General features: G+C 34.9%; 1 pseudogene; it reads left to right on the plus strand.

The window, feature by feature from the left end:
* The first annotated feature begins 1434 nt into the window (after positions 1 to 1434).
* LOC107700063 (arrestin domain-containing protein 3-like) lies at positions 1435 to 4785 on the plus strand (annotated as a pseudogene).
* Positions 4786 to 11453: the final 6668 nt, after the last annotated feature.

Raw genomic sequence — 11453 nt, forward strand, 5'->3', positions numbered from 1 at the left:
TAAGAAATTTTCAATGACAAAATATTTGTCTTTTAATTACAAAAAGTAAAACAATGCAGTTGTATTTTGAAATATTTTTAACTAATCTAGGGCTGTAACTAATGATTATTTTGGTAATCAAGTAATCTACTGATTATTTTGACAATTGAGTAATCTGATATTTTTTAGTAACAAATAGACCTAAGTGAAAACCAGGCTATAGTATGGCTATTTATATATAAACTAACGACGAGGCAATAATAATTGGCTCAAATAAAGTATCAAAACCAAGTAATTACATGGTTTTATTGAACAATTACACTGTTAAAACACATAATGTAATATGCCTCTACATAATGAACATAACCAACTTAAGTATACGTTATGTATTATAACAAATACCTGCAAGAGGGCGCCAACGGCCTGGAGACGTTTCACTTACAGCGTGATTAAACGATGTTTAAATTAATATTTGGCCACATGCAAACTCAGAAACTTGTATTTTTTGAAATCGCGATGTACAATAAATGGCATATTTAGAAATATCAAGTATTCTCCTGTTTAGGCAAAGGTTTATAAATGATTTACGTTACAAATCTATTGAGAAAATGACATTTTCCCAAATGAACAATTCAAATTCACAGCATATGCAAAGGAAGAGTTTAGCCCCTTTCACACATACAGTCTTTACTGGTAAATTACCATTAAGAGATCATGTGTGAACATGACCAAAATCCCGGTAAATTTGTTCTGGCAATCATATCGTTTTTATGTAGATGACATGATTACTCTGAGCTGTTTACAAGGCTCCGCTGCTTTTTTAATTAGTTTTTCTATGTAAATATGCGCTAGATGGACATCTTTGAACATTGCGCCTCGCTGCTTTTTCAACGTGTCGCGCTTCTCCATTCATCAGAGCTGCGACTCTGCAGTCGGATACTATTATGCGCGTCTCGTGGTTAAGAGCAAAAAATTCTGATTGGCTAGTAATGTTAGTTTGGTTGAGAGTGAAAGCTGTGCTCCTCTCATACCATTGGTAGGCGAACTCATGGACTCGAAAGTGATATCAACAAGTTTTTTCAATGTAGGATTATTTTTTTCTGCATGCAGCCAAACGCTCTTTTGGTTTTTTGTGAAAAGTTCATTTTTTGACCAATGAAGCTTTTAGTAATTATTTAAAATGCATCTGAGCACTCACAATAATCTAGAAACAATGTGAATGAACACCAAGCAGCAAACTTTGCAAAACACAACATTTATGTCACTGACAAATCTTTTGGCCATGACTGTAGTGTAGACTCAAACACCGCGATAAATAACTCAACCGCTGGGTTACGTCTCTCTGACCCAGGATCTGAGTAACACTACCCAAACCCAGGATTTTTTAGAGTGTAAACAACGCCTAAAAATAGCTTCAAACCACAGCACGTCCCACCCACAGCTGGGAGCCCATATACTTCCTTGATTGTTTCTGCAGTCACGTGCCTGAGTAAAAAGTGATATTTCATTCAGTTCAGACGTCAGAAGCAGATATTGCCACCAAGAGACAATGTCCCTCACTGTGAAAAACATTTCTGTTACTTACAATCCTATCAATCAGAGCAATACCTTCACCAGCGGGGATTTTATATCGGGACAAGTCATTCTGGATGTAGCGAATAACACACAAATGCAGTCGTTGAGTGTGAAGATCAAAGGGAAAGCAGAGGTGTGCTGGAGCGAGCATTACGGAAAAAACTGTTGTTTACTCTGACAAGGAGAAGTATTATTCCGTTGAGAGATTTTTTGTTCGGGAGGACAAAAATAATGGTAAGAGGAACTACAGCTGTAGGTTTTGTTTTACAGTTTGAAGAAACCAGGTCGATTTAACCAGTTTTATTTTGTTTTGTAACTTGATCTTGTAGGAAATGAAATGCTGAAAGATCCATCAGGACAGCCGTGTAAGTCTGTTCGCGACTTAGATGAATATTACAAAAAGAGCTTTGAGAATTAAACTTAAAATATTCTGATCTTTGATTTGATTTTTGAATTTTCATAGATTCTTCTGTTGTGGCAACCGAGCGTCATGTTTACCCATTCACCTTTCAGTTGCCTCAACAGTAAGTTACGGGGAAAATAATTATAAGAACAATGTTTTAAATGTACCTTTTTTTTAAAAATATATAATCTTTGTATTCATGTTGTTTTCATAATTAAAAAAATGTATACCATTCAAACTAAAACAAACATGCCAAAAGGCTACTTTGTGTCTTGAATGCATGCAAATGAACACAACTTCGTTATTAAAAAGGTTTAATTTCAAGGATTTTTCTTCCATTTGCATGTTGATTATGCCACACTGACTTTGATTATTAATAAATTAAAACAAAATGCTTTGACTGCATATATTTAATATAAATATATTTAATGTATATTATATTTTTTTCTAAAATATTAAAATATAGTTAATAAAATGGAACTTCATGCCAAACTACTTTACCAATATTTATATTTTTCAACCTTTTAATGTGACTTATTCCTGCTGTACAGGTTTACATAAGGCATTTCTTTTCCCTATAGGCACTTCCCACCAACCTTCAAATGTTCAGTTGGAAAAGTTGTCTACACGTTGGAGACAAAACTATCCAGGTCAATGCGTGTTTCTAGCAAAGACAAAGCAGAGTTTCACTATGTCCCCAGACCAGATGAGTCCAATCCTGAACTAATGGTGAGATTACATCTAAAATCCCATGCATGGCTTTACCATACATAGCCGATCTATATATTTTGAGGTTCTCTCACCTCTGTATTTTATGTTTTGCCTTGTTTAGGCACCTCAGTATGGAACCAAAGATAAACAAATGAAACTCTTCAACCCTGGGAGTGTCTCCATGAACATAAACACTGAGAAAATGGGATACCACCTTGGTAATGTTATATTTCTTATAACATCTCAGCTGTCTTTTCTCACATTGTCAATAAACTCTAGTTTGATGATTGTAAACAACCATTTCAAGGAAAGCCTTATTCAAACCATTTCTGTATATCTGTAACAAGATTAAATATATGTAAAATTGTAAATATCTTTGTGGAGTAGGTGAACACCGGTAGATGGACTTTTCCATGCTTGAGTTTCATGTTTACGGTCTGTGAGCACTCTTGTAAGCAAGTAGATTAAGATGAGGAACAAGGTCTTTTTAGATTGTGTTTTCAGCTGTTGTAATAACTGACAAAGAAGTTACACATTTCAGGCTTGAAACATAAACTTGAAACCATAAGTTCTCTCCCCCGTTTAAACCCACACACCACTTGTAGAACTGGTTCTACTTGTTTTTCTTCTTCTTCTGGGAAAACGAATAATTTACAGAGTTTGTACAATATACAATCAATGTTATCTGTACTGTACATTTTTTTATTTTATTTTCAGTTGTGTATTTTTTTATCTCCTATTTAACATGCATTCTGAATTAAGAGGTCTATTTTGTCAAAAGGCATACAGAGTCATAGTTTCTAATGATATTTTACCCAGTAATTATAATTGAACTGTCTTGTTGTGTTGCGCTACAGGAGAGGGCTTGAAAATTTTGGCTGAAGTTCAGAACAATTCTTCCCGTGCAATCAAGCCAAAATACTGCCTGTATGAAAAATACAGTTTTTTTGCAAAAGGCAAGAGAAAACTTCACACACATGACCTGCTTAAAGAGGAAGGGGAACCCATTGAGCCGAACTCAAAGAAAACTGTTACCAAAGTGCTGTCCATTCCTCCCAGCCTTACCATCTCTATCCTAAACTGTAGGGTCCTCAAGGTTGAGTACAGACTCAGGGTGAGTTTTAGCATTTAAAGCAAAGACACAATGGCATATCTATTCATATTCAGAATGGCATATCAAGTTGGATCTCCATGTTAACTATTTTAAATCAAATGATATGCTGATCGCTTATCTGAGATGGGTTTCTTTCTGTTGTCATTACCCATTCCTTATTGAATCATTTGTTTTTCAATATCTATGTTTTCTGTCTAGGTCTACCTGGATGTGCCATATGCCTCAGATCCGGAAATCAAGTTCCCAGTTGTGATTCTTCCTGCTCAGACTGTGTCTGGTGCTACTAACAGTGACTTTGGAATCTGGAATCAACCACCAGAAAGCAATATGTACCCCAACCCACCTCCTATGGCTCCACTAGCCCCACCACATAATGTAGTTGGTCCACCTGGTCAGTTTGGTGCCCCTGGCTACTATGGACCTTCTCTGAGTCAGTTTCCTGCTCCTGGTTATCCTGGACCTCCGGGTCAGTTCACTTCTCCTAGTTACACTGGACCTCCTGGTCAATTTGGTCCTTCAGTTTCACATCAGTCTGACCCATCAGCTCCACCTCTTTATCAGGAATATCAGTTATATCCACAGTTGCCAGACCACCCAGAAAAATCCTGACAAAGTGATTTTAGAATCAGCTTCTAGGCTGCTTGTTTTATTACTGTTTTATCTAGATTCCTAGAATAATTTGTATTAATATGTAGCCTTTTATATTTTAGGTAGTGATGTTGACTGACAATAAGCTAACAACATTTTATACCATTTATTTTTGTGTTTCTAAACCTTCAGTATAGTGCTACATTTTACATCCAATGAAAAATATAAATACTACTTTATTTATTGTTAAGAGTAGCCTATTGTCCTCTGGAAACGGTATATGCTATATACAGTTTCAGGAAAAAAGTATGTGAACCTTTACACTATTTATTCAACTTGAAATGTTAAATTGTACTAAGTGACAACTTGACTAAACTTATAATTTTAAGGGAGCATAAACATATATATTTTCAGTTGAAACAACAGTTTTTTACAGTGTATATTACTGTCAGTTTCTACATAAACTGTTACGAAATTTATTAAAAACAATAAGTTACAACAATTTAGACAAACAAGTCTGCTTTAACACAACCATGTTTTCTTTGAACACACTGTGACACTATTGTTCAACTGAATGTATTTGATGTATTTCTATTTATGAATGAAATGTAAAACTCAATTTACTCACATATATTATAGACTCGTTAACAGGTGGAAAACAGTAGATTGAGTAGTTTATTATTAGTTAAAAATTAGATAAAGATTTTTAGAGCTACTCCACAGCATCACTATGTAACTGTTTGTCCTCTAGTGGTAAAACATTTTCAAACTGGCATAAGAAAAGTTTAGAGGTCATTAAATGAAGATTTATACACTTGTGCATCCCGTTTATGTGCTCGCAGATCTCCTCAAACCTTACCAATCTATTCTCTATACTTTCAATAACCTCCTCCGATAATTATTACACACTCCAATACATGCGAGTTAGCTTTTTTTGTTTACAGATTTACGTATTTGCGAATTACGTAGGCCTAGGCAGTTTCCCACGAAATCCATCCCTACTATTCTTAAATATGAAACATTAGGCACATGACATGGGTTTTGACTTTATTTTATCCACCTTATTTTTCCCGTAAGAGCGGGTGAGGCCATTTGTAAATTTAATGGGTCTGGCTTCCGTTGTCATTCGCTTCCAGCTGTTTTTAGCTGTACAGAACAGCTTGTTTTGCTGCTTGATATTACAAGCTGGTGTGTCTTACCATATTATTTTAATGTATTAGATTAATTATGAACACACTAGTTTGTAGTGCAAACAGTTTTACCGTTGACTGCACTTTGTTATTCTCTTTATTCCCCTACAGCGGCGAATTAACCTGAAGTCTCGCACATTCACAGAAAAGCTGGATAAGACCTTCAATTCCACAAATCCTCACAAATTATTGTTTTTATAACAGTAAAAGCTCTTTTTACGCAATCTTAATGTTATATTACGTATGTCATGTTTATCAAAATAAAACAAAATACGCAACTCTTATTAAAATAATTTAGGGCTATCTAGAACTTTCTTCATGTACATAAAGGCACTGTGTTAACAACCTGTAGAATGGAAAGTGTTTCTGGATGCTACATGTAAAATTCACACGTCTTTCTTTATCTGAGAAATATTAATCCACTGCTTCTGTGATAATCACTGTGCAAGTGTACGGGAATCAGAAAGATATGAGGGGCCATATAAGTCATAATTATTGAAAAGCCTCTTACAAACACGAGTGAAATGAAAAATATTGATCAACCATAGTGAAATTCATTCATACATTACTGAAAAACCTCTTACATACACTAGTGAAAACATTGATTAACCTTTGTGAAATACATTTATATGCAGAATTGAAAAACCTCTTACAAACACGAGTGAAACTAAAAGATAAATCTTAGTAAAATACATTCATACTCATAACTGAAATTAGAAAAGATATCAGTAGTTGATGACAGCTAATTTCACTTGAAACGGAAGCTGCATGTGCCCACAATAATTTGGCGCGTCTCACTAACTCTTCTAGGCAATGGCGGTTAGTCGTAATGAGTTGTCTGAAGAAATATTTTAAGCAACATTTTACAGTCACCATGTACAATTCCTTCTCTTACATCGACTTTGTATGGGAAGCCAAACAAACCGAAAGTGGCACGAAACAAAATGGGCTACATATTAACAGGGCCGGATTAAAGGTGAGTGTAGCCTATTTTGTAGAAAGTAATGTTGAATTTTAATAAGCTGAATTTCTGCAAATCATCATAGTTGAATTCTGGATCAAATTTGAAGTCACAACATAGTTCACACATTCCCCACCCATAGTTTGAGAGATTACTATTGTGCAAAATGACTTGTGAGTCACACAATATTTGACATTTGAGACGCATTTAGCAAACTCCAAAAGTAAAAGTCTGAGGATCACCATGAGATTAAATGTTGAGAACCAGGTAAGTGTTCATCCAGACATCCTAAAAACATGCCATGTTATACCAGCGACAGGGCAGTTAACAGAAGGGAACAGCCAGGAATAATAATAATAATAAGTTTAATTTATATAGCGCCTTTCCCAAGCTCAAGGACACTGCACAATGACAGAAGCAAATACATTCCTACATACACGGACAAGACATTTTCCAAGTCCAGAACATGTGGTTGCAGTTGCATACTGCAAAAAAAAAAAAAAATCTCATCAGAGGCGGCCCACTCATAGAAACTAGGCCCTGTGAATTAGAGCCAGGAGGAAGGACACAAACATTGTGGTCTAAAGATGGCCCTCAATACAAGACTATGATGTGTACTATGAGGAAATAGCCTTCAGTTTGGTAGAAAATGTGCAAAGCTTTCAAAATCGGAACAAATAATCTGATGTCTGTTGACATAAGTTTGACCATGCTTGTCCTAATAAAATTTTACAAGTTTGTTTGCCCATATAATCTTTAGGAAATTGTGTGTAAACTTATTTGGCTTGCTGTGCACTGATGAGGGGATAAAATTATGAATCTCATTTTTGAAGTATTTGTGTAAATTCACAGGCAGAGCCTGAGAGTAGATTTCTATATAAACAGCATTATGGTTACTTATGACTTATGGACCTTTTTCACATTTCCGGATTTCTCAGCAGCAGAAGTCGTCATACTTCTATAGCAGTGAATAGGGGACTATACCACCAATATATGTTCTGCATTCCCATTTGCTCAAATAGCAAAAAGAAAAACTCCATGATAGTGTTTTCATGACTACCAAAAAAAGAACAAAAAAATATATATATAGAGAGAGAGACTGATAACGTCAGTCAGTAGAGAGAACGATGTCAAATTTACAGTCACTCCGATAGACGCTGTATTAGAAACACCCTCGCATTAGCGTTAACTAGTTTTTTTTTTGTGTGTGTAATTTTATGCAAAGGTAATATAATTCAAAGTATAGTGTTATAAATGTACATACATTTAAAAAAAAAAGTGAAAATACAAAAACCTTTGGAGGATTTATGATCCTGATCACAGTCTTGTGAAAAGGGTCCATTTTGAGCATGACTTTTGTAGTTGGAATGTATTTTTTTATTGCCTTACCTTTGAAAGCAAACATGCCACTGATATGTATGTTTTAAAGGGTATGGGCTTTTCACATGTTTCATAATACTGCCTCACTGCAGCGATGCAAGTTAATGTACTGTAAATTACAAAACATTTGCTAGGTCCTTGAAGGTGTTACTTAATAATAAACAATATCTAAATGCTGTCATCTATTTATTAATCTCATAAATTATCATTACTCTTTCAAATTATGATGCATTATGTGGTAAAACTGAGGTAAGCTCAAGTGAGTAGGCTACATGTCCATGTCAAACTGTATTTTTTAAGCCTTTTCAATAGCTGATGAAGGTTCCATGACCAAAATGCACCAATAAATATTGTGTTTTATTTATAGGGTACATATTAGTTCCTAAAGGGTACATATGTATCATTTAGGTATTAATACAAATTAGGGGTAAATAGGATACAAAGTTGTATCTTTTTAAAGGGTACCGCCCCAGTGCAAGGTTATTATAGTGTTGAATTTTTTTATTAGTTTTATTTTAATATAGTTTTCAAATGTGCTATAAAAATCAGTTTAGTTTTTATTTAGTGAACACATTTTCATTTAGTTTTGATATAGTTTAGATTCAGTTTTAATTAAAGTTTAGCAGAATTAACAGATCACTCCCAGAGCCATAGGCGTAGCTTGACGTTTGAGTTTGGGGGGGCCAAACCGAACCGGTGGATTTGGTCAGATGTACTTTTAAACACATTTTAGTTTTGCTATAGTAAATCTACATATTCACATTCACATAGAGCAGTGGCAAGTGCGTGAGGTTGTCATGGTAACCACATACATTGCCCACGAATTACAGCTGCGCTTCTATTTTGCCACACTAAACTTAGCAATAAACACGTTTAAAATGCACAATAAACATGTCTGTCAAAACGATCTCAAAGGAGGCTTTTATTAAGCAAATCAAGGAGTGAATTACTCATCCACTGTTTTTAAAACAGACATTTGTTGGGCTTGATTCAAGTTAATGCACAATGAGGCGCACACTTTTTATTTAGTCTTATTGAATAGACGATAAACAGTTTATATTCTAAAATCTATTTAAAGGTTGTGTTCTGTGAAAATTAAATAACATTTGGATGTAAATGTTCGGCATAAAAGTAGTGCGGCTAAACCGGCTGCGTCCTGTGGATCACCTTTATCTGATTGTCCGAGTCCGGAATCATTAAGCATGGCATTAATATCTTCATCTGAGTTTTTAGTTGTCTCCAGATTTCTCTGCAGTTCGTGTATGTTGTTAAAAACGCGGAACATCATTTTATTCCACACAACAGGCAAGCATTACCAAAATGCAGATTCGTCACGTGACAATTCTTACGCAGATGAGATTGAGGGAGACGTTAAGTTTGTTTTGATTTATTAATTTACTTACAATAACAATTTAAAATGTATTAACTTTTACATGTATTATTAACTGCATTATATACATTTTTACTTCATAGAAAAAACTTATAAACAAATATTTAGTAAAATTCTTAAATCGCTATGGGGGAGCCAGGCCCTGGCCCCCCCACAAGCTACGCCCATGCCCAGAGCTCAGGCCAAAGAAAGACATAGGCATAATTTAACCTTAGTGAGGCAAACATAGGCCTATAGCGACACAAAATTAACGCATGCTGAGATTGATTAGATAGTAAAAGTATACAAATATACGCCAAAGAAAGCAGGCAAGCCTTTTTTTCTAAATTAATCTACACAAGTTGCGCTTAATGTCATATCCAATGATGTGTGTTGAGATATTTAATATGAAAATAAATGTAGCCTGATTTGGTTATATTATATGTCTTTTCTTATTTAACCATAATCATGATGTTGTAACTGTGGTGTCTTGCTCACTTTTCCGCGAACAGCCGTGCATAAATCATAACTGGGACTATGAAATTCAATAATAACGGCAATCGCATTTAACAGTAAAGGCTTTTGAATGTTCTTTTCATTTATGAATTATAAGCATGTGTATGATGTGATTTAGCCAATGCACATTTGTTCAAAAGCCTGGCAGAGTGATCACAAGATGCTAGGTAAAAGATTTGTGTTTACAGAAAGGATGTGCGTTCTCATCTTTTTTTTCTGTTAATTATCATGTGCTGCATGTCTGTTTTTCTTCAAAGCACCAACTTAGAATGCCTACCCTTACCAAAAAGTAGTATACTTCAAGTTTATTTTAGTAAGTATGCTTAAGTAAAGTTCAAGTATATTTTTAAGTATACGTTATGTAGTAAGTATACAAATATCAGTGTAAATAAAACCATGCCCTCTATTCAATATTCCATTTCAGATGGAAATACTTCACTACACTGAAATAAATCGGCAGCAACTTCCGGTTCACGCGGACTTTTAAGTATATTTCTGAGAAGTACGTAAAAAGTAGACTAAAAGTATACGTTCCTATTTTTAGTTTAAAAGAAGTATACTAATAGCGCACTAGAATAAACTTCTTTTTCGTAAGGGTAATGTTGGTTTGAGTGCTTGTGTTACATGATAAAATAAATAATGTTGCTTACCTGATGTAATAGATTTAATGCGAGTGTGGTTCGGGTCGCGACTCGCGGTCTTTATGTCAAACGGTTCTGGTCTGGTACAGAATTAAACGAGTGCTGCTGTCAGATAATGGGTCGGGTGCTCTGTTAAGTACAGCTGGTGAACGTTTACCAAACAGGACCCGTGCAGGCTTTAAACTGCTTTGCGTCTCTCCGTCAGATAACCCCATGCGCGTGATGCGCCATTACAGGTAGCTATTTCCCTAAACCTCCACACAGCTCCTATATGTTTCCGCCAAGGGGTGAGAACGTAATGATTACGAAAACGATTATTTATTTTTGATAATTATTATTTTATTTCAGTTAGTTTTTCAATAACTGTTGTTAGTTTCGTTTTAGTTTTTCAATTATTTTGACGTTTTTATTTTATTTCAGTTTACGAAATTGTTTTTTCATCAATCGTTTTAGTAGTTTTAGTTTTCGTTTACGAAAATAACCTTGCCCCAGTGACAGCTTTTGTACCTTTTTTTCTGAGTGTATGTGTGCAACAGAACAGTGATGTAACAACTGAAGATAAATTCCAATAATAATTGAAATAGTGACATATGACACAATGGCTTCTTCCTTGTTTTCTGTAGGCCTACACACCAGTGTCTCATTATATCTCCCACCTTTTTATTTAAAATGATATCCAGACGCCTGCAGAGTATACAGTGTTGACAGCAATATTTGTACTGTAAACTATACAGTTATTAATTTTTAAATACGAAAGTAAACAGTCTGTATAACTACTATTATGTAGCTTCAGCATCAGCGTCAAAACATTCAGTAAACTATTCAAAGACAACATGTTTATATCTAAACTACATACAGATCTAAAAAGGGATTTGGTAAGTTAGTATAGTGCAAGGGACCATAGAATGGAAAAATCAAACGTGGCAAAATGAAGTGTCATTTGTCAGCCCTCACACACCTCTCTCTCTCTCTCTCTCTCTCTCTCTCTCTCTCTCTCTCTCTCTCTCTGCTAAGAATAACACTATT

The sequence above is a fragment of the Sinocyclocheilus anshuiensis genome, unplaced genomic scaffold (assembly GCF_001515605.1).
Source record: "Sinocyclocheilus anshuiensis isolate Anshui unplaced genomic scaffold, SAMN03320099.WGS_v1.1 scaffold983, whole genome shotgun sequence".
NCBI lineage: Eukaryota > Metazoa > Chordata > Actinopteri > Cypriniformes > Cyprinidae > Sinocyclocheilus > Sinocyclocheilus anshuiensis.